Genomic DNA, 26935 nt, shown 5'->3' with positions numbered 1-26935 from the left:
AATATGTACAGAGCTTCGCTTACCTAAACAGACAGCAGACCACACAGTGGGCCTGCCAGTTACAGTTCGCTAAGGCTGTAGTGCCAGGAAGGGGAAGGGTTTGGGGATGGAGCTATGGATGGAGTTCATTTGCAGAATGCTCATGCAGCACACACCGGAAGCCCTGGGTTTGATTCCCTTCTAGGTCATTGACAGACATCCTATGAGCTAAAAGAATTACAACCACTGACACCCTCCGCACAGAGAGTCTTGGGTAAGAAAATCCTTGGTCTGAGGATCCTGGGGAGGGGGGGGGAGCATTCACAGCCCAAGTTTTCTGCCATAGACAGAAAAGAGAACATCTGCTCTCAAGGGTGGGGTGTTCCTCCAGAACACAGACACAGTCAAGGAGGACTGCCCCGCTCTCCGAGGAAAGTGACAGGCAGCACAAGACAGCGCCAGGAGGTGGCAAGCAACTCGGGTGTCTTTCACAAAGCAGATTTATTCCTGATCAAACATTTGCTGACAGCACCCTTCAGTCTGTTTTATTTTCAGCATTAAAAAAACGTCCTCCTGCTCTATAGGACAGACAACTTTCAGAGCGTTGTCAAATGTCAACTAAATATTAACCAGTTTGTTTTAATAAGCTTCTCGATATCTAATGTGCATCTGAACACTGATCTAAGTATAAGGGCTTAGGCCAAAAAAAGGGAAAACATCATTTTTCCTCAAATAATCTACAGGATACCTTGCCAGCAGTCTCATCTTAACAACCATCTGTTTTCTTTTCATTTCACTGTCATTAAACAGAAATGGTTAATTCAAAAAAGGAAGGGACAGCCGACAAGCTTGGAGGATAAAGCATTTACCGCAACAAATATAAGGAGCTGAATTCAAACCCCCCTGGAACTCACATGGAGCTGATGTGTGCTGGAACCCTGGTGTTCCTATGGTGAGGTCAGAGCCTGAGACAGGAGAACCCCTGAAAGCAAGTGTGCTAGCTAGCCTGGGGTACACGGGTACACACTAGTGAGCAGGAGATTCTGTCTCAAACAAGACAGAAGGTAGGGACCAGAATCCAAGGTTAGCCTCAGACCTCCACACCTGCACCAGGCCACACATATGCCTACTCTTAAGCACACATAAGAACATAGTCTCTCTCTCTCTCTCTCTCTCTCTCTCTCTCTCTCCCTCTCTCTCTCTCTCTCTCTCTCTTTCTCTCTCTCTCTCTTTCTCTCTCTCTCTCTCTCTCTCTCTAAGGATCAGAAAACCAACATGTCATGTAGCTCTATCAATCATGGCCATTTTGCTCAGATGTCAGCCTGGCTCTTGGAGCCTCTAAAGCCACTGCAAAGATAACTCTTTCATGATTGATAAATTTTACTCCAAATCCACTCAAATGTTTAAAAATAATTTTCACTCGAGGAGAAACATCTATTCTGGACTTTGGCTAGAATAACCCTGCAGAAGTCTTTAAATAGTAAGGGCATCATCAGACCCAAAGTACCACACAGCCAGGCCCACAGAAATAGTCATTCTGTTTGTCCAGCTGCACAAAGTCCCACAGATCCCAGCCCCGAGCGTGCTCGGTATATTTAGCAACATTGCTTATCTCTCTTCAGTACATTTTTAATGATCCTAAGAAAGAGACCTCCACTGCTCCAAAATTTAACACCCATTTTTTTTTTCCAGTTTGAGTTTGTTCGAGACCCTTTCACCCTCTCCGAGGCCCAGAGGAGGTTATCAACCTCCCACGAGTTCCCACTAATGAGGTAGATGAGAGGTGAGCTCATACTAGCAACGCAGGAATGGCTGAGCAAGCGCCTCACAGCACAGCGCTGCCACTGTGAGAACCAGCCAGACTCAGTGGGAGAGACAGGATGGCTGGGCAAATAGATGAACGCTTGTTTGTTCTGGGACGCTCCCCGCCCCTTGCCAATTTTAAGAGATGTATTTTCGCTATGTTGCCCAAGATGGCTTCAAACTTATGATCCTCCTGTCCTTGTCACCTGAGTGCTGGGATTGTAGACTGTGCCACCACAATCTCTAATAGTTCTTACTCTCTGGCCAGTCACGAGGGGTCTGCATGTGGGCCATATGATTTGGTATCCATCTGACTAGAACATTGGTAGGTTTTTTTCCCCTCCTAGATTACAGAGTAAAAGGTTATAACTCTAACTGCCTGGTAGTCTCCTGTTCCAAAGAGACAAGGCAAATGCCGTTCACCCTCTCAGCCCTTTTGCACCATCATCAACAGCGAAGGGGGAAAAATAGAAGGCAGAGGCAACACCAAGGTCTAGATGCAACTCTGAAATGGCTTCCACACTGACCTCTTAAATACTGACATATTTTGACGGATGAAGCTGTTACTCTCCCCACACAGCCAGATAGTAAGAAAAGGCTTTGCAAGTTATTAATAAATAGCTACTCACTGTGGACTCAGAAATACATACTTAAACAAAACAAACCCCCACCCCAACTCCCCTCTGAGCCTTTTTGAACCACATTGCCTGAAGAACCAATCTGTGCAAACCATTGAGCCCGTGAGACTCTCCCAGCTCCTCGCAGCCCAAGGCACCCATGATCTCAGTCTGGATTCTTACCACAGAGAGCTAGTGGACTCACACTTCTGATTGTTGACAAAACAGGCCTTTACGTTCTCCTAGACTCCTTTCAGCACTTTGATGGGCTGACTCCTACTCATTTAGAATACTTTATTGAGGTGTGATTGACACACAGAAAATCCACACAATGCATATCCATCCAATTTGCTGAGTGTGGAAATAAGTAAGTGAATATGAAACTCTCTTCATGATTAATGCTGTCAATCTATCACTCTGAAAGTTTCCTCCTGTCTCCTGGCTTTTATCTCCACAGAAATCATGAATGTAAAAATCTAAGCAACTTTTTATATTCATATTATATAAAATTGAAAAGGATATGCATCTTTCTTTGATCAATTCCCTCTGGCCTTGTTTCTCTAGAACGTCTTTTCTAGCTTCTAGAAAGTTCTCTGGATTGGCTTTTCCAGTCTTAATACGTATGTCTTCTTCGTTAGTATAGAGAAGTTGGGAAGACTGTTAACACAGGTTTCTGAAATAGTTTCCCAAGACCAAGCTATAGCCCTACTGTGTGTGGACTGGACCAAGCTAGTCCATTGTGTGCTCATTCCACTTCCTTGTGTATAAAGGGAATATTCAGAGTACCTTGGATACTTTATCAGACTCATGGACAAATTAAACAGGCTAATTTAATATGCATAGTATATGGTAGGTACTATATGTAATTGCTGATGTTATTTTAATACAAATCAAACACTTTACTTCTTAGTGGGATAAAACAAATAGAATAAAATGAACTTTCTCTGTATCTTTATAAATATGCTCTGTTATCGAAAACTGACATAAAAGCAAGAACAGAAGAAATATTAAATTGTATTAGTCTTAATATAAATTATTAAATTACACACACACACACACACACACACACACATACATATTTGGCATGTTTCAAACACTTACTTATACACCTTGCAAAGTGAGTCCCTGTACACATGAAATAGAATCTTTAGGAAGGAGCTCAAGAAAGCGGACAAAATGTAAACAAATTACTGTCATAGGTCTTCTGACTGAAAAGTGAACTGTATCCAGCACTGACTGGAGAGTGGGCGGGACACAGCAGAGGTGCCAGAGAGAAAGGGATAAAGTATTACCTGACACATCACTTCTGTTAGTTTCACTGTGTCTCTGTTTAGTTTCTGTTTCCACGATCTGTCCATTGCTGAGAGTGGGGTGTTAACGTCTCGCACGATTACTGTGTGGGGTGCGATGTGTGGTTTGAGCTTTAGTAAAATTTCTTTTATGAATGTGGGTGTCATAGATGTTCAGAAGCATTTGGAGCACAGATGCTCAGAATTGAGAGTTCTTCTTGGTAGATTTTTCCTTTGATGAGTATGAAGTGTCCTTCCTTATCCTTTTTGATAACTTTTGGCAAAAATCGATTTTATTTGATATTAGAATGGCTATTCCAGCTTGTTTCTTGGGACTATTTGCTTGGAAAATTGTATTCCAACCTTTTACTCTGAGGTACTGCCTGTCTTAGTCACTGAGGCGTGTTTCTTATACGCAGGAAAATGCTGGGTCCTGTTTACATATCCACTCTGTTAGTCTATGTCTTTTTATTGGGGAACTGAGTCTATTGATGTTAAGAGATATTTAGGAAAAGTGATCGTTTCTCCCAGTTATTTTTGTTGTTAGAGGTGGAATTATGTTTGTGTGCTTATCTTCTTTTGCATTTGTTGAAAGATTACTTTCTTGCTTTTTCTAGGGTGTAGTTTCCCTCCTCATGTTGGTGTTTTCCATTTATTATCCTTTGTAGGGCTGGCATTTTGTTTTCTCTGCCTATGGTAATTGAGAGTTTTGCTGGGTATAATAGTCTGGGCTGGCATTTATGTTCTCTTAGGGTCTGTATGACATCTGCCCAGGATCTTCTAGCTTTCATAGTCTCTGGTAAGAAGTCTGGTGTAATTCTGATAGGTCCGCCATTATATGCTACTTGACCTTTTTCCCTTAGTGCTTTTAATATTCTTTGTTTATTTAATGCATTTGGTGTTTTGATTATTATGTGACAGGTGGAATTTCTTTTCTGGTCCAGTCTATTTGGAGTTCTATAGGCTTCTTGTATGCTCATGTATGCATCTCTTTCTTTATATCTCTTTCTTTTCTTGTATGCATCTCTTTCTTTAGGTTAGGGAAGTTTTCTTTTATGATTTTGTTGAAGATTTTCACGGGCCCTTTAAGTTGGGAATCTTCACTCTCTTCTAAACCTATTATGCTTAGGTTTGGTCTTTTCATTGTGTCCTGGATTTCCTGGATGTTTTGGCTTAGGAGAGTTTTGCATTTTGCATTTTCTTTGACTGTTGTGTCAATGTTTTCCACGGTATCTTCCTCCCCTGAGATTCTCTGTCTGTCTCTTGTATTTTGTTGGTGCTGCTTGTATCTATGACTCCTGATCTCTTTCCTAGGTTTTCTAATTCCAGGGTTGTCTCCCTTTGTGATTTCTTTATTGTTTTTATTTCCATTTTTTAGGTCTTGGATGGTTTTGTTCATTTTCATTGCCTGTTTAATTGTGTTTTCCTGTAATTCTTTAAGGGATTTTTTGTCTTTCCTCTTTAAGGGCTTCAAGCTGTTTACCTGTATTCTTCTGTATTTCTTTAAGGGAGTTATTTATGTCCTTCTTAAAATCCTCTATCATTGCCATGAGAAGTGATTTTAGATCTGAATCTTGCTTTTCCATTGTTTTGGTATATCCAAAGCTTGCTATGGTGGGAGAAATGGGTTCTGATGATGCCAAGTAACCTTGGTTTCTGTTGCTTATGTTCTTATGCTTGCCTTCCGTGATCTGATTATCTCTAGTGCTCCCTGCCCTCGATATATCTGACTGGAGCCTGTCCATCCTGTAATCCTGGTTGTGTCAGAACTCCTCAGAGTCCAGCTGTCTCTGTGATCCTGAGATTCTAGGTGTGTCAGAGCTCCTGGGAGTTAAGCTGCCTCTGAGACCCTGAGATTCTGGTGTGACCAAGCTCCTGGGATCCTTGGATCCTGAGATCCTGGGTGTGCTAGAGAGACCTGGGAGTGAAGTCTCCTCTGGGGGTTGTGGGACTGGCTGCCATGTTTGCGCCCAAGGTAAACCAGGGCAGACCAGATGGAACCCAAGCCACTGGGCGGGGTTCTTGTGTCCCTGGATTCTGCTGGTCCCAGTTACTCCCAGTGGTGTTGGAACATATCCTCCTCATCCCTGATCCTGGCCACAGAGTTCTCACCCTGAACTTCAAATCTTTATCCTACTGGAACACTGTTGGGATTGCTAATGTTCTACCCTACAACGCTGGCACTTGCATAGTAACAACACTCTGAGTTCTGCCAAGCACAAACAAGTCTAGGTGTGGAATTAGGTCAAAGTCAATACAACACTTTTGCACAAGTATGGCATAAAAATTGGCAGCCAGGACACCGGGACGATTGCTGTGCGCCATCTGATTTATGAATGAGATGTTGTTGGAACGATGCCACACACCCATACTTTACCTATTGTCTACGTGCTGCTGTTCTGCTAAACCAGCAAGTCATCATTAGAGAGACCAGGTGGCAGGCTGCAGACAGAGCTCACTGGATAGAGGGCTCACGTGGCATTCATGGGGTCACAGGTTCAGTCCCCAGCCTATCCTAAACTAAGCAGGTGGTGATGTGACAGCGAAGACAAGAAGACCAGAAGACCAAGGTCATTCTTGAATATCTACTGAATTCTAGGCCAGCCTGGCTGGCCTGGAGATGCTATCTAAAAGTAAAAGTTAAAAAGAGACAAATGTCCAACACAGAGTAAAAAGATCCTTTCTCTCTCTGGGCCCTGATTAGTTCTTTGTACACTCACCTGCCAAGTGCAACTAAGAATATAGATCAATCTTACCTGTTTCTTTTTATTCAGTGAGCTTCACTGAACACCTCCAAGTGGTGGAACTTTGGTGAGAGGTAAGGAAGTTTAGGATCTGGCTCTTGCCAATAATATCAGAAAGGCTGAGAAACAATTAAAATGGATAATTTCAAGATGTATCCTCTAATACTGAGGAGGACATTCACATTGACACTAGGAAGGCAAATCCGGAGAATGTTCCAGAAACCAGAAAGGACATCCTGGGGGGGGAAAAAAAAGGGCCAGGGTTAATTGATCAAAGAAAGATGCATACCCTTTTAATTTTATATAATATAAATATAAAAACTTTCTCAGATTTTACATTAGTGATTTCTGTGAAGATAAAAGCCAGGAGACAGGAGGAAACTTTCAGAGTGATAGATTGACAGCATTGATTATGAAGAGAGTTTCATAGTCACTTACTTATTTCCACACTCAGAAAATTGGATGGATATACATTGTATGGATTTTCTGTGTGTCAATCACACCTCAATAAAGTATTCTAAATGAGTAGGAGTCAGCCCATCAAAGTGCTGAAAGGAGTCTAGGAGAACGTAAAGGCCTGTTTTGTCAACAATCAGAAGTGTGAGTCCACTAGCTCTCTGTGGTAAGAATCCAGACTGAGATCATGGGTGTCTTGGGCTTCGAGGAGCTGGGAGAGTCTCACGGGCTCAATGGTTTGCACAGATTGGTTCTTCAGGCAATGTGGTTCAGAAAGGCTAATGAGGAGGAAAGAAAGAAGGAAATAGCTTAACTTGTGTAAAATGAAACTCTAGTCGCCACAAAACACTGCTCATTGTGGGAAGGGTGATAAGTATACAAAATATAAGTTTTTTTTTTCATTAATTCTAAAAATCTGGACCATATCACCTATGTAACCAAAGAGTGAAATATTTTGTATTGTCTTTCTTTAATGAATTTTCAAAACTGATTCACTAGATGCCCACCACCTGAAAGAATTTGGGGAGGGGAGGTAAACTTGTCTGCATGGTATGAGGGAATAAGGCCCAAAGAGCCTGAAGCAAGAAGCTCTGATTGGACTTGAGGTTCACTCCCCAGGAGGAAACTCAGGAAGACAAGTGAGAGATGCCTCACTCTTAACTGGAAAATGCTGGGGTTGGTGTGGCATCATTATGCATGCAAATGCTAAATACTGCCTCCCCAACTTGGCTTCCCCACCTCAAGTACACCTGGCTCCCCAAGTTAATTGGTGGATAAAAGGCTAAAAAGCTCGTGATTGGCAGTAAAGAGAGAAAGGCAGGATTTGAGGACTGAGTGATGAGTCTCATGAGAGACCAGAGAAAAGGAAAAAGGGAGAAAACCAAGAGAGGGGGAAGTAGCCATGAGAGGAGATGAACCATGGGCACATGGCCAGGAGAAACAGCAAGTAGCAAGGGAAGCAAGTTAGAGTAGCTCAAAAGTTGCTTAATCTAGGCTTACAGCTTGTAAATAAACCAGGATTGTGAATCTTTTATATAGGCAACACAAGAGCAAGTAATTCCTTTTACAGGAAAAGTCTACTCTGAGATTGTCTTAGGCTCCTTCCTCAACAGAATGGAGATAGGGCTTATACTTGAGATGTGTTTAAAGCCAAGTACTGGGTGTACTCTGGGGTCAATGAACGTCATCAAAGGCAGCCATCCTGGAACCTGTTGAGAAGAGACGTTGGGAGGTGCTCCCTCACACACAATTCCCAAGCAGACAACCTAAGTAGTCATCTGTAGCCTAAATATTCACAACCAGAGGATCTTTGACACTCAAAGCCAGTGAGGTTGTGTGAGAGGTGTTTACACAGACTGCTCTGTGAAAAGTGCAATATGTGGACAAATGTTTCCAGGGGGGGTTAGAAACACTCAGGCGATAAAGAAAGGGGTCCCCGAGGGCCCCTCCCAAGCCTGACCCAGAAAGAAATTCATGCCTAAGGTGTAAGTCACGGCATGAGGGAGGGCAGGCAGGCAGGCAGGCAGGCAGGCAGGGTGCACACCGGTGTTCTTTAGCTGTATCTCAGATTTATTTTATACTTAATTGTTTGTATCTCAAGATTTTAAACAGCAACCTAAAAGTAAAATATCTTATCCTTCTGTGTATCACAAATCAAACCAAAGGGTCCAGTAATGCTTTTGAACAGAATTATAAACAAGAACGGCGGGAAACAAAACCTGGCAGATCCCCAGCACAGCAAGGCTCCCCCCCATCACTGTCTGCTGTGCTTGGTGGGTTTTTGTTTTTTTTGTTTTACTTTTGTTTGTTCTTAAGAGAGAGTCTCCCTAGCCCAGGCTGAATTAGAACTTGCTCTGTAGCCCACTAAGTTGACCTTGAACTTGTGATCCTCTGACTTCAGCCTCCAAAGTGCTGAAACTACGCCTACGTGTCTCAGTCCCTTCAGTGTGTACAGTCAAGGCCTTCCAGCAGACCCCAGGTGTGAAGCACTTAGGATGTTGCAGGAAACCTTTCAATGACTTATATAACACTATCCGATGGGCTTCTTTCCATGAAAATGTATCTAAGGAATGGCAGTGAAAATCCACTCTCAGGGCTGGTGAGATGGCTCAGCGGGTAAGAGCACTGACTGCTCTTCCAAAGGTCCTGAGTTCAAATCCCAGCAACCACATGGTGGCTCACAACCATCCATAATGAGATCTGATGCCCTCTTCTGGTGTGTCTGAAGACAGCTACAGTGTACTTACATATAATAAATAAATAAATAAATAAATAAATAAATAAATAAATAAATAAATGAAGAAAATCCACTCTCATTTAAGACACGAGGCATTTTTTTGTTTATTTGTTTTTTTGTTTTTGTTTGTTTTTTTGTTTTTTTGTTTTTTGTTTTTTTTTTGAGACAGGGTTTCTCTGTGTAGCCCTGGCTGTCCTGGAACTCACTCTGTAGACCAGGCTGGCCTCGAACTCAGAAATCTTCCTGCCTCTGCCTCCCAAGTGCTGGGATTAAAGGCGTGTGGAACCACTGCCCAGCCCGAGGCATTTTTAATAAACTAGAAAATGGCATTAACAAATAAATATATTACTGTGGATCTTACATGTACAGTGGAAAGAGAATGTCCCTAGTTATTACTCCAGCCACTGGCTGGATGTCACTATTTAAAGTTAACTAGCATTTTAAAAAATTTAACCATTAGTTTGGAAGTAACCACTATACTAGATATCGGACACATAGACGATTTTCATTATTATAGATACAAGTATCAGAGGCTTGAAAAAGTAAAATATTATTCTTTGTTTTATTCGCTAATTTATTTTGGGATTTTGGTTTGATTGGTTATTTGGTCCTCTGTTGAGTTGGCTTTTGGGGGCTTGAGACAGGGTCTTACTCTGTAGCCCTGAATGGTCCAGAACTTGCAAGGATCTTCCAGCCCAGCTTCCTAAGAACTAGAATTTCAGGCGTGGGTCACCTTGCACAACTCTCATTTCAGGGACAGGCTGAGTTCTCTTGATATTTTATTTTTAAACAGCCTCTTATGGACAACAGACTAACAGAAATACAGAGTTGCAGAACTTTTTCCTGGAAGCCTGAATCAGCTCCAGAATGCTGGCAAGCCATTCGGATCTCCACTGGGGGATTCGGGTGCTGAGCTGGGTGATGTCATGCCCCAGCCGTTTCTCAGAAGTTTTCATGGCTCTTCTGCTGAACACACTGCTCTTCTGTCTATCGGATTCTTTTCCCATGGCTGTCTTTCTCACTTCCCTCTCCTATGATTCACACTTTAAGGCATCAGGGCCATGGTGTTCTTATACATAAATCTGACCATGAACAGGGGTGAGGAAGGGACAGTCAGGAATATTTGGGGAATTCTGTCATTTTTAGAGGCTGATAAGAGACTCAAGATTTATTTTATACGACAAAAATCAAGACTTTTGACATTCTGAGATTTCACATACCGCATACTGCTTTCTTTCCAACCACAGAATGAGCTAAAGAAATCTTGTCAGAATTTAAGTTTTTCTCTAGCTTCTTGGGTAGGGACACACACAGACACACACAGACACACAGACACACACACACACACACACACACACACACACCATTAGGTCATCCAAAACCACTTCCGTTTTCTACTGAAGATTTCTTGATATCTAAGATATCTGATCTGATGTCTAATCAGAAGATGTCATTTAATCTTGTATAATGGGGAAAATCTGTACTTAAACTCTGCTCTGTCATGTCAGTGAGTCACAAGGATACCAAGCGGACAAGGTTCTTTTTACAAGCATCAAGGCCACCACCAGCGCAGTCAGCCTTTGGTCCCCATCCTGGGTCAGAGCAGCCAATAAGGAAACAACCTTGCAAGAAACTTTGGTGTGTATGCGTTTTGTATTTACTGTGCCTTAAAACTATATGATTTTGACGACCAGACTTCTGAAGTTCAACGAATACAATAAGGATGTGACTTTTATATTTATAGGATGTACACTGTTTTAACTACTGGGAAACTTTATGAAACAGAAAGTGATTCTCAATATACCCCAGTAGTGATGTTTTTTGGTTGATTAAAAAACACAGAAAGGAGATGGTGATACGTTTTTGTTTTAACCCCAGGTGTGAGATATGGGGCTGCTTCAGATTGTCCTCAGGATTTGACTTTGATTGGTCTCATGCTATAACAAGAGCATGGTATTTCTAGCTCAAGATATTTTATGTTTGGAATTCTGGGGAACTCTTGAGAGGGTATAAATGCCAGGGCCCTGAGATGGGTGCAGTAGCAGCTGCTGCCACCACTTCCTCTGCCACTCCTGCTACCACTTGTGCTGCTGATGCTGCTGGTAATTGCTGGCTGCTGGCTGCTGGGTGCTGGCTGCTGGGTGCTGGGTGCTGGTTGCTGGTTACTGGTTACTGGTTGCTGGATTGCTGGGTGCTGGTTGCTGGGTGCTGGTTGCTGGTTGCTGGTTGCTGGCTGCTGGCTGCTGGCTGCTGGGTGCTGGGTGCTGGTTGCTGGTTGCTGGTTGCTGGTTGCTGGTTGCTGGTTGCTGGTTGCTGGTTGCTGGTTGCTGGTTGCTGGTTGCTGGTTGCTGGTTGGAGAGACCCTGGTGACAAAGATAGGACTTGCCCCAAGGAACTCAAGGCCCCTCATCAGCAAGAAGTAGTCTAATGACATCGATGCTCCCTTCCTCTCTAACCTCCTTTATCTCTTACCCAGTTTGGGGGGTCGGAAGGGGTTGGGGTGGAGAAAACTGGTAGGAAAAAAAACCCAGCCCCTTCTTATAACTGATGAAAGGCTTAGAAAACCCAACTCTGGAAAACTAATTGACACGTCATCTTGAGTAGTTTAAGGAACTTAAAATTGTTCTCTTATGCTTACTATGGTCTTCCAAGAACGGTGTAGAAGAAACCACATAGAAGACCGTTATTCGGGGAAAGAGGAATGATGGTTGGACTGGAAATAGATGGTAAGGATTTTGAATTTCCAGGAAGAGAGGAACTTCCAGGAAGTCCAGGTGGGAAAGAAGAAGTGACAGGAAGAACCATCGGGAAGAGGAACAGCGCACCGCACAGAGCTGTCCAAGCTTGATTCTGACAGAGGCTGCATTCTGCCATAGTACGGCTATTGATAACACAAGCCTAAGTTAGAGCCTTTACACACCTCCTGAGGGACATCAGTGCTGCTGTTCTCGGGTCCACATTTTGGGTAACAATGTACCTACATCACCTCAGTTACCACAATCATTAAATAATTTACATTTATATTGATGCTTTACACAATTGGTCCTCACATATACATATTGTGTGGTTATAATTTAAGTGGACAAAACAGGAGTGTATGGAATGCTTTGGGCAAACTTAACTACTGAAGAGGCTTCAGGATCTCAACATCACACCACCTTCCCATCTAACACATCCCTAACTTATCAAACCCTGAAGATCACCTCAAGTCCGTATTTGCTTTGCCTAGACCGGATGAAATAAGATACCTCGGTGATGAAACTGTTCTGTGCCCAAATAAATGCGAAAACACTGCCTTAAAAACAGTCCTTAGGCTAGAGAAATGACTCAGCAGATAAAGACATTTCAGTCAAGCCTGAGGCCTGAGGACCTGAGTTCCACCTCTGGGACCCACATGGTGAAAGGGAGAAAATCAGCTTCCACAAGTTGTCTTTTGACTTCTACAGACACATGTACACACACACACACACACACACACACACACACACACACACCCCTTCTTTGGTGGGATCTGAGAGCTATACTAATCTATGGCTCCGTAGACACTCATTTAGCGGGCAGTTTGATGCTGCCTTTTAAAAGGTTCATCTCCAGGGACCATGAGCTTCCCAACCATGAGCTCTTGGCCACATAAGTCACTCTCGGAAAGATTCTTAATGTATATTTGTGTTCAACACTCTGAGAGTCTTATAGTAATGGAAATATTTTTATTTTTAATTATGTATATGCATGTGTCTCTGTAGGGGTGTGCATATAGGATGGGAGCAGATACCTTCAGAGACCATCAGACTCCTTATAACTGGAGTTACATACTGTGTGTGTGTGTGTGTGTGTGTGTGTGTGTGTCTGTCTGTCTGTCTGTCTGTCTATGTGTACACTCATGTGTTTGATGGTTGACAAAGGAACTCAAATCTGGACAAAGTGTGTGCAGTAAATGACTGAAGAACTCAAGTACCCATGGGAAGACTATATCACATCGCCTCTCCAATGCTCACTGAGGAAGAGGTCGGGTAAATACGGTAAGATTCAGAGGTCAGAGAGCAGTGAAGCAAAAGAGAACCTTCTGGCCATGTTGGGGCCACTCTAATCATGAACTCAAGCAGCTGTGGTGGTCTGTACAAGATCAAGCCACTCACTATTCCAACATGGAGGGGAGAGGGGAGATGGCTTCTTGGGAAGGGAGAGCTGTTTTCTTTAAGGGCATGGCTCCTGGTATGTCAGCCATGCTCCAGTGGCTAGCTCCATACTCAGGCATATATGGACCGTATAAATAGAACTCAGTGGGTTATTAAAAGAAACAAAAAATGCACACAGATTTTGGTGGGGGTTAGGAAGAGTTAAGGAGTTGGGGTGCATGTGATCTAAACGTTGCATGTAGCTCTCAACAACCTGATAAAGTATATTTTAAGCCACAGACAACATGCTTTCTTCACGGGAACCCTCTTCACAATACTGTAGAAGCATCCCCACACGACACATATTTGATTGATGTTTTAAAATATTTTATTTAATATTCATACATGCACACAATATGTTTGGATCAAATCCACTCCCCTCTCCCTTTCCCCTCAAATTCTTCCCGTATCCCTGACCTCTTTCCTCTCAGTGGTACAGTTTTGAGTGAGCACATTATGACTCTACTTAAATCCGTGTAACCCGTGACCAATATATACAAATAAGTTAGTAATAAGAATTCTCAGAGACGGCCAGAGCACTGGAGCAGAAACGATCACCTCTGTAGCAGTCAGTCTGATTGGGTCTTAGGGAAGAACCATTTCCATAAGAGCAAAGGAAACAGAACTGTGCTGAGGTAGCCCACAGACACATTACCAAGCTGGAATGCACAAAACCGCCACTTCGAAGCTGCCACGTGACTATCACCTATAAAGAAATGAAGTGACCATAGCTTTCCAGCCATGCCCCATTCCAGGGGTACCTTGTGATCCCTGTCTTTGAGGCGGGAGATAAAGACCAAATATATCCCACTGTGGGGACCAGGAGATCTACACACACTCTTGCCTACCAGGATGACTGGGGACTAGACTAGCATCTACCTACACAAAATGTTTGAAGGCCAAAGCTGAGACGGGGCTGAGGATCCTCATTTATCTAAATTCTTGGTGCGGCTGCTGCTCTAAGGCCACAATGTGGGGAAGCCCTAGTCTACATCCTTTATCTTGTATATAAGAGTCTGAGACAGTAATGGATTTATAACACACGATGGATTCCGCCAAGTTCCCCCCATCGTGGGTCATGAGCAGACCCCTGCCCTCTGCTCTATCCCCCCTACAGCTTCAGGCATGAATTCAGTTTCAACCTGTGGTGTGTAGCTCCTCCCCACGCAATCGCCCTCTCCCGATATCTTATGGAAAGCTCTGAGACTTTGACAACAGCATGAGAGATTAACATTTAACACGTCTAGTCTTCCAGGGTACCTTTAAGGCCTTTTATTGCCTTTCACCCGTTTCACAACTCTATCAGGTCTTAGAACTGATAATAATTAATGTTACTCCGCTCTGAAGAGATAAATTAATTGAACCCTTTAAAATGCTATCGATTAGGGGTCCAGATTCTGCCCAGTGGCTTAGAGGTGACCAAGTTCATCCTCTGCTACACACGTGGCTGTACTCATGGGTCCCCCATGTGTACTCTTTGGGTGGTGGTTTAGACCCTGGGAGCTCTAGGGGGTCTGGCTGGTTGATGACAACTATATCAGGCTCCTGCCAGCCAGCACTTCTTGACATCCACAATAGTATCTAGGTTTGGTGTCAGTAAGGCAGTCTCTGAGTGGCCTTTCCTTCAGTCTCTGCTCCACACTTTGTCTTTCTATTTCCTCCCTTGAGTATTTTGTTTCACCTTCTAAGAAGGACTGAAGCATCCACACTTTGGTGTTTCTTCTTCTTGAGCTTTATGTGGTCTGTGAATTGTATCTTGGGTATTCCGAGCTTTTGGGCTAATATCCACCTATCATGTGTGTTCTTTTGTGACTGGGTTGCCTCACTCAGGATGATATTTTCTAATTCCATCCATTTTCCTAAGAATTTCATGAAGTCGTTGTTTTTAATAGCTGAGTAGTACTCCATCGTGTAAATGCACCACATTTGCTGTATCCATTCCTCTGTTGAAGGACATCTGGGTTCTTTCCAGCTTCTGGCTATTATAAACAAGGCTGCTATGAACATAGTGGAGCATGTGTTCTTGTTATATGTTGCCAGATAATTAGATAAGACATATTTCTACTAAATTCCTTACAAACATAGTAGCGTTTACCTAGCCTCGAGTCTATCTTGACCCAACCACCATGGGTGCCACAGGAGCAGACTAGAGAGACCTGAGTCACATGCTTTGGGAGGACACCCAGCAACAGGGCTCTCTGAGCCATGGGTGAGGGCACAGCCTCAGGCACCCTCACACCCCTAACCACAACCCCCATGCACCCACCCACTTCTGCAGGACTGACTTGCCACTTAAGCTGTGAGCCTGATATGAGCCCTCCTCATCCCTACATCTCCGTCTTCTTGTGAGTCTCCTACATCTGCAAGGGAAGCGCCCCGCAGACTCAATCTGTGGAAATCCAGCCTCTTATAACTGGAGAAGTCAAAACTAGACATTGGTTTCCATGGGCTACAGTCCAGGTGATCTCTCTTAGAGGTTCCAGGGTGCATCTACACCCTGCCTATTCCAGCTACGGGAGGTCCAACATCACTTAACGTAGGCTCTTTCTTTTGTCTTCAAACCCAACAGCACAATCCCCCACCCTCTCTGATGCTGAGCCTCCTACCGCCTTCTGACGTTGGTGACAGTGGACCCCAGATCATCTGCAGAGGTTCCCACCTCAAGGTTGTTAACTTGATCCCGTCTGCTGCATTGTCTCTTTTTCTATGCGATGTGATATTCTCAAGTTCTGGGAAGCAGGATACAAGAGTCTTTGGGGGAACAGTGTCCTACCAATCACAGTTGAACCAGACCAGAGAACGCTAAGTTTGGATGGAGAGCGAATGCACTCAAGAGTCTATGAGTCGGGATGGTTGGGCCTCTCTGTGGTAGCGTGAAAGGTAATGCATGGTCCCGAGGAAGGTATTTAGGTCATTGCCCATACTGCCCTCAAAAGAGACTAATAGCTCTCCTGGGACACTAGTTGGTCTCAAAAGTGCAGTGGGCATAAAGAACATGCCTAGCCCCTCTCTGCATATTGGTTGCTTATCTTCCTCATGACTTCTGCCTTTACCATGTAATTCACCATGTGGCATAGCCAAGGGACCCCACTGGCCAAGTATCACGCCCCGGAGCATCCTGAGGGAAAAACTTACCATTTCTCTCTATACCTTGTAGAACTACAATTGTTTATTTGGCTTTAAGTGCTACCAAATATGCGTCTGTTTACAAAACTGTCATGCGTTGCCGCCGTGTGCCTGCTTCTCCCTCAGGGTAGCCAGGCACATTGTGCACTGCCTGCGCAGAGCAGGGCTGGAGGGAGGGAAGCTTACCTGCGCAGCGCATCGGTGAGTGCCGTGCAGAGGGCTCAGCATCCAGGAGCAGCAGCTTCAGAGATGGTTTGTTTATTAGTAGGGAGAAGGAAGTATTTATGCCCTTAGGGAGATGCCAGTGGGGGGGGGGGGCAAGGTTTGTGTGGCTTTACACCATTGGCCAAAGCAGGAGTGTTGGTAGATGCTTCATCTACATACTCAGGGGCTGTAGGGGTGGGACCTTATTAGGTCAATCACTGAGAGAAGCCTGATAACTGTCAGGTTAAAATTCTTACTAGGGTCGATGGTCGGGGACCCGGCTTTAGGTTGCCAGGTTGGGTTGAAGAGGTAACCAACTCCTGTTATCTGAGGTATCCGGGGGTTGAAACTCCCTTCCGTAACCTGGTCCCTTAAGGTCCCAGAGTACGTCAGCATTATCACTGCCTGTGGATGTGTGTATCTTTTACGGTCTTTTGACTTATAAACAATTCTATAAGTTAGGAAATTTACACGAGCTTCTCAAGAATTTCTTAAATGGAACTATCCATGTGGACTCATTAAATATTTTTATGGTTTTGTATTATGACTTTACTTTTTATTTTTAAAAAAATCTTCTAACACCCTATATTCTCCTTAAATGGAAATGTAATTCTTGAATGTCAGAAGAAGAAACACTAGTCACATGCTTTTCCGTAAAAACCATGGAATCTGTATTATCACAATCATCTTTGTCTGAACCGCAAATTATAGAATTCCAATACTGCACTGTCTGTGTCTTTATTAATAATAATAATGATAAAAGACCGAATCTTGGTAAGAGGAATGCTTTGTGGCATTTTTACTTGATGCAAACCCTTCTCCCCCGAACTCTCTGGCTCACTGTTTATTTTTGTTGCTGTGATAAACAACAACCAAAAGCAATTTTAGGAGAAAGGGGGCTTGTTTCAGTTTACAGATTACAGCTCATCACCAAGAAAAGCTAGGACAGGAGCTAGAGGCAGGAACTTGAGGCAGGAACTGAAGCAGAGTCCACAGAGGAACACTTGCTTACTGGCTTCCTTCCTGTAGCTGTCTTAACTACCTTTCTTGTACATCCCGGAACTACATACGCAGAAATGGTGACACCCACAGTGGGTAGGATCCTCCTATATCAATTAGCAACCAAGTAGATGCCCCTGCAGACATTTCCACAGGGCAATCTGGCAAATGAGGCTTCTTCTCCCCAGGGGACTCTAGTTTGTGTCAAATTGGTTAAACAACATCAAAACAGCTATGGGAACAGATGGTCAACAGCCACTGGGGAGGAAAGAGTGGATTTGAAACTTCCCGAAAGTCCCATTGTGGATAAAAATTTACCTATGCAGCTACTTGTTGAAAATCTCCAATTTCAGGGCTTGTCTTTATTTTGAAAACTCAGAACATTTTTTCTTTGCCAATGGCTCCATACTTGGAATTGAAAAAAAAAAAAAATCAATGGCTTCAGTGGAAAACCAGGTTCAGTGGCTTCTAGTTCCAACTACCACAGATGCTATGGGAACAAACGGAGAAGAAGCTAGGTAATGTGTCAAGACCCTGTCTCCCCAGGACAAATAACCAATCAAGCACCAGTGACAGGTAATTAATGTGGCATCTGACCCTGACGGTGCTGCTGCTTGGAACAAGTAAGAAGCTGGCCCTTGCACATATGGACTTACAACCATCCATAACTCCAGTTCCAGGAGATCCAGCCCCTCCTCTGACTTCTTCAGGAGATACACACACACACACACACACACACACACACACACACAGCAAATACATATACCAGGTAAAACATTTATACTCATAAAATACAATAAATCAAATAAAAATATCAAATACAAATAAATACAATAAATCAAATAAAAAATTAAGTCAGTTGATTGGATTAATAAAAATTTGAACTACTGGAAGGGGAATCAATGAATTTGAAAATAGTTCAATTGAGATTATTGTGCAGCAGAAAGAACAAAATAGTTTCCTAAAGCCAGGAAGGCCTCAGAGACCTATACCTTATGACAGTTCCAGAAAAGAGAAGGTGAATTTTAATGATGATGATGGTGGTGGTGGTGATGGTGGTGGTGGTGGTGGTAATGGTGGTGGTGGTGGTGGTGGTGATGATGATGATGATGGTGACAATGATGATGATGCCAAGCCAAGTATGGTGGCAGATACCTATAGTTTCAAAACTCAGGAATTGAGGGGTGGGGTGAGCAATGTTAGTTTGAGGCCATCCTCTGCTATATAAAAGACGTTGTCTCAAAAAGGATCCAACATCTTGAAGAAGATAATTGTCCAATTTTTTCCAAATATGGTGAAATACACCAACCTACACATCTAAGAATCTCAATAGATTAGAATAAGCACGAAGAGATTTTAAGTGAGATGCATTGCAATCAGAGTACTGGAAGACAGTCTTAAAGGCGTGGAAGGGAAGTGACTCATCACATGTAAAACCTCTCAATATTACTAACAGCTTCTGGCTAGAGAGATGGCTGGGCAGTTGAGAACACAGACTGCTTTTCCAGAGGACCTGAGTTTGGTTTCCAGCACTCATGTCAAGCAGTTCACGCACAACAACAGCAGTAACTCCAGCTCCAGGAGGTCTGCTGCCCTCTTCTGGCCCAGAGAGGTACTGCACTCACACGTAGCTATACACAAGACATATACACAATAATTTAAGTAAATAAACAGTTATTTAAAATGAAGACTGATGCATGATTTCCTCTCAGAAACCACTGATGTTTGAAGGAGGTGAGATGATATAGTCAAAATGTTACAAGAACAAACTATGAACTAGAACGGCTTCACCCCGTTCACCCCTGAGACTGACCCTTCGCCTTGTTGTTTGCGTTCCCTATTTCCTTAGGAGAGAGACGATTCTGTCAGGGGCCTGGAAGCACTCCGTTTCACCAGAGCAATCATTGTGCCAAGCATCATCCCTTCCAGAAGCCCTTTCTGTTGAATAAAGGAACACCTCACACCATTCTTAGACCCTCAGAGGGTGGTAATAAACATGTCCTTGAAAATCGAACTGGAAAACTTAGTTTATCTTCCTCACAGAGACAACACCCTGTGCGGACCCCAAGCACGTGGGCACAAGCACATGATTAAGTAGGCTGCTGTACTAGTCAAATTTTGTTGTTGTTGTTTTGTTTTGTTTTTTGAGACAGGGTTTCTCTGTATAGCCCTGGCTGTCCTGGAACTTACTCTGTAGACCAGGCTGGCCTCGAACTCAGAAATCCGCCTGCCTCTGCCTCCTGAGTGCTGGGATTAAAGGCACGCGCCACCATGCCCGGCACTAGTCAGGTTTTATTGTCAACTTGACCCAGCGCACCGTCACCTGAGAGGAGGGAACCTCATTTGAAAACTTACTCCAATAGGACTGGCCTGTGGAATGGGGGGCGGGGCATTTTTGTGATTGCTCATTGATATAGACGGGCTCAGCCCATCTCAGTGATACCAGCAGGTGGACCTTGGCTATGTAAGTAAGCTGGCTAAGGAGGTGGTCAATAAGTAGCGTCTCTCTCTCCATGGTTTCTGCCTTGCATCCTGCTTGCGCTCCTGCCCTGACTTCCTTCAACCATGAACTATGACCTGGAAGTGTTAGCCAATTGAACTCTTTCCTTGCTTTAATGTTTTTTGGGGGTGGGCGGGGGGAGTGGGGTGGTCATGTTTATCACAGCAACAGAGAGCGAACTAGAAGACAACCATAAACGACACATACACAGAAAACAGAAATGGCATACCCATTTCCGAGCAACCATCCTGTGAGAAGAACCAGTTTTGTCTTACTCAGCCAGGGAGTTTTCCAGTCTGTCCTTCACTCTATTGTTTCTATTTTTAAACAAATGGATACCTACAGAAAAGCTAGGGGAGTGTAGACAAAATACTTAGCTCCTGTGACCCAGAGCTAGAAAGTGCCACCCCAGCACAAGAGGAAGGATGGAACGGGGCTTTCCTGAGGTGTGGCAACACCAAATGACTCACACCACTTCCTTATTCTAGCCCTTTCCAAGCCTAGGGTGGAGAAAGCTCAGACGGGCTGGGGAAGCGCTCTTGTTTAAAGGGTGGCCTCCCTCAGTGTGGTGAAAGCCTTTTGCTTTCTTCTTGCATCCATGTCAGGCAAGGAACTAAAACTGCAGAGCAAGATAGTGAGAGTTTGTAACTGTCACAGATTTAGTGCCCCCAAAAAACCGCCTCCTCAAGATTCTCAATATCTGTGCTAAGTGCTTCCAACTAAAGGGTGTTAGAAGTTGTCTGTGTAGCCTCAGAACCAAAATGTCTCTGACCTCTCACCTCACCTTCCCATTTCTTCCCTGAAGCAAATCATAAAAACAAGAAGTCCTCTATCCCATGATGGGTGGTGCAAACCAGAATCCATTTGCATCAGGGCAAGGCACAGAGCTCAGTATAGCACGGTAGCTGCCTCCACTCTCTCTGTAGGAGCTAGATATAAAGAAAAGCTCTAGCCCACCAGATAAGTCCTCTACCCCAGAAGGGGCCTGTCATGTGCCCCATAGGAAGGGATACCACAGATGAGTTTCCATACTTGGCATGTTACCCTTAGGTCACACAATTTTCCTACATCAGTCCATTCTCCACTGAATACACACACACACACACACACACACACACACACACACACACACACACACACATACAGCAGTCTTTCCTGAGTCTAAAACATACTAAATAAACTTCACGTGCTTGCCTTTTATTTTGCCTTTGTTACAGGAATGCCACGCATGACCCTTAAGACCTCAAATCTTTTGTTTTTCCCCCGCCCAGCAGGTATAGGAGCCACCTCTGAGATAAGTTCAGCACATTCTTAAACTAGTTACCCGTTGTGTATTACAATTATACAAAAAGAGTCAAGTTCAACAGATTCTTCTTTGTGTAGTCAAGAACTAAATGAACTTCAAAGCTCAAGAAGCAGGCAAGGAAGGCAGGCAACAGAACAGAGAGAGGGCGTGTAAAAAGAACGCTGTCCTCAATGAGCTCTGCAGCCTTGTAAACGCAGGGACCACCTTCCGTTCCCAGCAACGTTTTGTTTGCAGTCTGATCCCATGCCATCCTGTGATTTTTCTCTCTCAACAGCTAGAAAACACTAAGTCTGTCTAGAAGCGAAGTGGGAAAGTGTTCTGAGGGTGCCCCCCCCTTCACGGGGAGAGGAACAATGGAGCTTTTAATACCCCATGAGGCTTTCAAATCATAAGAGATTAAGCATCAGCAATTATATAAATCCATCCATAATTCAAAAAGAATTCAAGCTGTTGAGGAAACCAGAGCCGAAACAGAGCGGCTCCTTACCTCATGGAGCCATGTTCACTCAGTAAAATTCACTTCCTTAAAAGCTCTTTATCGAGGCCTCGGAGTTGACCCTGTGCCAAGCTCTCCATACCCAAATCCTGCCGGGAGAGAGCTGGTCTCCCAGGAGTGCTGACATACCTGAGAGCACAGGGGAGACCACCATTTCTGCTCAAATACCTGGCCCAAGAGGAAGCCCCCAACCCCAGGAGCCCTCAGGACACAGGAACCAAAGAGCAGCCTGGGACTGGATCCTTCCAGTTTCTGTCTGTGCCCCAGAGCTGACCCCTGTACCACAGCTCTTCATCCCAAATTCCACCCTGAGACAGCTGGTCTCCCAGGAGTGCTGACACATAGGCTTGTAGGAGGAATAAGCCACAATCAGAGACAGTAAGATCAGCTAACAACAGAGATAATCTGATTTTGAGAGGCAAGAGCAAGAACATAAGCAACAGAAACCAAGGCTACTTGGCCTCATCAGAAACTAGTTCTCCCACCACAGCGAGCCCTGGATACCCCCAACACACCAGAAAATCAAGACTTTGATTTAAAATCACATGTCATGATGATAGAGGGCTTTAAGAAGGACATAGGTAACTCCCTTAAAGAAATACAGGAAAACACAGATAAACAGCTTGAAGCCCTTAAAGAGCAAACACAAAAATTCCCTTAAAGAATTACAGGAAAACACAACTAAACAAGTAAAGGAATTGAACAAAACCATCCAGGATCTAAAAATGAAAATGGAAACAATAAAGAAATCACAGAAGGAGACAACCCAGGAGATAGAAAACCTAGGAAAGAGATCAGGAGTCATAGATGCAAGCATAACCAATGGAATACAAGAGATAGAAGAGAGAATCTCAGGGGCAGAAGATACAGAAAACATTGACACAACAATCAAAGAAAACACAAAATGCAAAAAGCTCCTAATCCAAAACATGCAGGAAATCCAGGACACAATGAGAAGACCAAACCTAAGGATAATAGGTGTAGAAGAGAGCAAAGATTCAAAACTTAAAGGGCCAGTAAATATATTCAACAAAATTATAGAAGAAAACTTCCCTAACCTAAAGAAAGAGATGCCCATGAACATACAAGCCTAAAGAACTCCAAATAGAATGGGCCAGAAAAGAAATTCTTCCCATCACATAATAGTCAAAACACCAAATGCACAAAAAGAAAAAAATATTAAAAGCAGTAAGGGGAAAAGGTCAAGGAACATATAAAGGCAGAAACACCAGACTTCTCACCAGAGACTGTGAAAGCCAGAAGAGCCTGGACAGATGTCATACAGACACTAAGAGAACACAAATACCAGCCCAGGCTACTATACCCAGCCAAACTCTCAATCACCATAGATGGAGAAAGCAAGATATCCCATGACAAAACCAAATTTATATAATATCTCCCCACAAACCCAGCTCTACAAAGGATAATAGATGGAAAACACCAACACAAGGAGGGAAACTACACCCTAGAAAAAGCAAGAAAGTACTCGTGTTTCAACAAACCCAAAAGAAGATAGCCACACAAACATAATACCACCTTTAACAACAAAAATAATAGGAAACAACAATCACTATTCCTTAATATCTCTTAACATCAATGGACTCAATTCCCTAATAAAAAAGACATAGACTAACAGACTGGAGACTCCAGAGAACCAAATAACACAATCAAAAAATGGGAAACAGAGCTAAACAGAGAATTCTCAACACAGGAAACTAGAGTGGCTGAGAAACACTTAAAGAAATGTTCAACATCCTTAGTCATCAAGGAAATGCATATCAAAATGACCAATATCTTCTGGCATGTGTCCAGAAGAAGCTCCAACATGTAATAAGGATGTATGTTCCACTCTGTTCATAGCAGTCATATTTATAATAGCCAGAAGCTGGAAACAACCCAGATGCCCCTCAACAGAGGAATGGATACAGAAAATGTAGTACATTTACACAATGGAGTACTACGCAGCTATTAAAAACAATGACTTCACGAAATTCATGGGCAAATGTATGGTTCTAGAAAATATCATCCTGAGTAAGGTAACTCAGTTACAAAATAACACACATGGTATGTACTCACTGATAAGTGGGTATTAGGCAATGAGCGTGGGATACCCACAATATAACTCATGGACCACATGAAGCTCAAGAGGAAGGAAGACCAAAGAGTGGGTGCTTCAATTCCCACTTAGAAGGGGGAACAATATAATCAAGGGAAGTAGAGGGTGGGAGGAACTTGGAAGGAAGAGAGGAGGCTGAGGGGGAAAAGAGGGATAGAATCAGGTATGGGAAGAGATGGAGGAGATGTACAGAGGGTCAGGAAATTGAACATAGGTGTGTAGCAATGGGGTATGAGGAACTGCAGGTAGCAATCAGAAAGGCCCAGATGCCAGGAAAGCAAGAGCCTCCCAGGACCCCATGCAGATGGCATTAACTGAAATATCCCACAAAGGGGAGGGAGAACCTGTCAAGACCATATACAGAGATTAGGCATGGTGCCCCAGATGAGGGATGCGGCCACCCACCCATCTCCAAAATTTTAACACAGAATTGTTCTGATCTAAAGGAAAAAGAGGAACAAAGAGTGGAACAGAGACTGAAGGAAAGGCCACCCAGAGACTGCACCACCTGGGGATCTATCCCACATGAGAAACCAAACTGTGACAGTATTTCGGATGCCAAGAAGTGCTTACTGACAGGAATCTGATACAGCTGTCTCCTCAGAGGCTCTGCCAGAGCCTGACAATACAGATGCGAAGTCTCACAGCCAACCATTGGACTGAGCACAGGGATCCCAATGGAGGAGTCTGGGGAAGGAGCTGAAGGGGCCTTATCTGGCATCAATGTGAGGGGAGGCCCTCGGTCCTGTGAAGTCTTGATTCCCCAGTGTAGAGAAATGCTAGGGCAGGGAGGTGGGAGTGGGTGGGTGGGTGGAGGAGCACCCTCATAGAAGCATGGTAAGAGAGGATGGGATAGGGGGGTTGCAGAGGGGAAAATGGGAAAGGGGATAAAATTTGAAATGTAAACAAATAAAATATCCATTTTTTAAAAAAAAGCTCTTTATTGAGTGCTCGAGTTGGCAGCACATATACTAAAATTCAAACAATACAGAGAAGATTAGCATGGCCCCTGTGCAAGAATGACACACAAATTCCTGAAGCATTCCATATTTTCAGGGACACAGGAGGCAGGCTCCCGATAGAGACACAGTTAACACCAGAGATAACCCAGATAGTGAGTGGCAAATATAAGAACATAAGCAACAGAAGCCAATGTATTTTGGCATCATCAGAACCTAGTTCTCCCACCACAGCAAGCCCTGGACACCCCAACACACCAGAAAAGCAAGATGCTGACCTACAATCACATGAAGACAATAGAGACCTTTAAGGAGGATACAATTAACTCACTTAAAGAAATACAGGAAAAAACAAAAAACAAAAAAACAGGACAACAGATAGAAGCCTTAAAGAGGAAACAAATCCCTTAAAGAAGTACAGGAAAACACACTCAAACAGGTGAAGGAATTGAACAAAGCCTTCCAAGACCTGAAAATAGAAGTAGAAACAATAAAGAAATCACAAATGGAGGCAACACTGAAGACAGAAAACATAGGAAAGAGACCAGGAGCTACAGATGCAAGCACCACCATCAGAATACAAAAGATAGTAGAGAGAATCTCAGACATAGAAGATACCATACAGGATATTGACACAACGGTCAAAGAAAATACAAAGTGTAAAAAGTTCCTAACACAAAACATCCAGGAATTCCAGGACAGAATGAAAACACCAAACCTAAGGATAATAGGAGTATAAGAAAGTGAAGATTTCTACCTCAAAGGGACAGAAAACATCTTCAACAGAATCATAGAAGAAAACTTCCCCAAACTAAAGAAAGAGATGGCTATAAACATACAAGAAGCCTACAGAATACCCAAATAGATTGGACCAGAAAAGAAAATCCTCCAGTTACATAATGATCAAAACACTAAATGCACAGAACAAAGAAAGAATATTAAAAGTGGTGAGGGGAAAAGGCCAAGTAACATATAAAGGCAGACATACCAGAATTATACCAGACTTCTCAACACAAGAAGATCCTGGACAAATGTCATGCAAACCCTAAGAGAACTCAAATGCCAGCCCAGGCTACTATACCCAGCAAAACTCTCAATCATTGGACTGGAGAGATGGCTCAGAGGGTAAAGAGCACTGACTGCTCTTCTGAAGGTCCTGAGTTCAATTCCCAGCAACCACATGGTGTCTCATAACCACCTGTGATGAGATCTGACGCCCTCTTCTGGTGCATCTGGAGACAGCTACAGTGTACTTACATATAATAAGAAAGAAAGGAAGGAAGAAAGAAAGAAAGAAAGAAAGAAAGAAAGAAAGAAAGAAAGAAAGAAAGGATTGAAGTGGGAGACTGCTATGGTTGAATTAGGGGGAAGGATTGGAGGAGCTGAAGGGGAGGGCAAACCCATAGGAAGACCAGCAGTCTCAACTAACTCAAACCCTTGGGAGGTCCAAGAGACTGAGACACCAACCCAGCAGCATACAGGAGCTGGTCTGAGGCCTCTGGCATATATGTAGCAGAGGTCTGCCTAGTCTGGCCTCAGTGGGAGAGGATGTGCCTAATCCTCTAGAGGCCCCAGGGAAGAGGGAGGTCTGGTGGGGAGGAGTACCCTCTCGGATGCAAGGTGGAGAACGAATGGGATGAGGAGTTGGGGTGGAGGAACTGAAGGAGCTGCAAAGGGTCAGCAGTAAATAAATAAAATAATTAAAAAGGATTTGGGGGCAGTGGCTGGATAATAAATAAATAAAATAATGTTTAAGAAAAGAAAAAACAGAAGCTTCTGGTGTCTCAGTGCAGAGAGTAAGGACATCGTGGATTGCTGTTTCCCTTTCCCTGTGTGTATGAATTACAAAGACGTTTTCAGTCACTGTAAACCTTACCCAGATGGCTTACAACTGACCTCATGGCCCACAGACAAATTGAGGTCTATGAAA

The 26935-nt window shown here is 43.5% G+C and overlaps 1 non-coding gene across 1 annotated transcript; it reads left to right on the top strand.

Moving 5' to 3' along the window:
- The first annotated feature begins 24993 nt into the window (after nt 1-24993).
- Nucleotides 24994-25100, top strand: Gm22808. Its single transcript, XR_003952049.1, has one exon. It is a non-coding gene; the product is annotated as a U6 spliceosomal RNA (small nuclear RNA).
- The last annotated feature ends 1835 nt before the right edge of the window (nt 25101-26935 follow it).

This window comes from Mus musculus, chromosome 16, assembly GCF_000001635.26.
Source record: "Mus musculus strain C57BL/6J chromosome 16, GRCm38.p6 C57BL/6J".
NCBI classification, from domain to species: Eukaryota; Metazoa; Chordata; class Mammalia; order Rodentia; family Muridae; genus Mus; species Mus musculus.
This window is presented reverse-complemented; position numbering and strand designations above follow the sequence as displayed.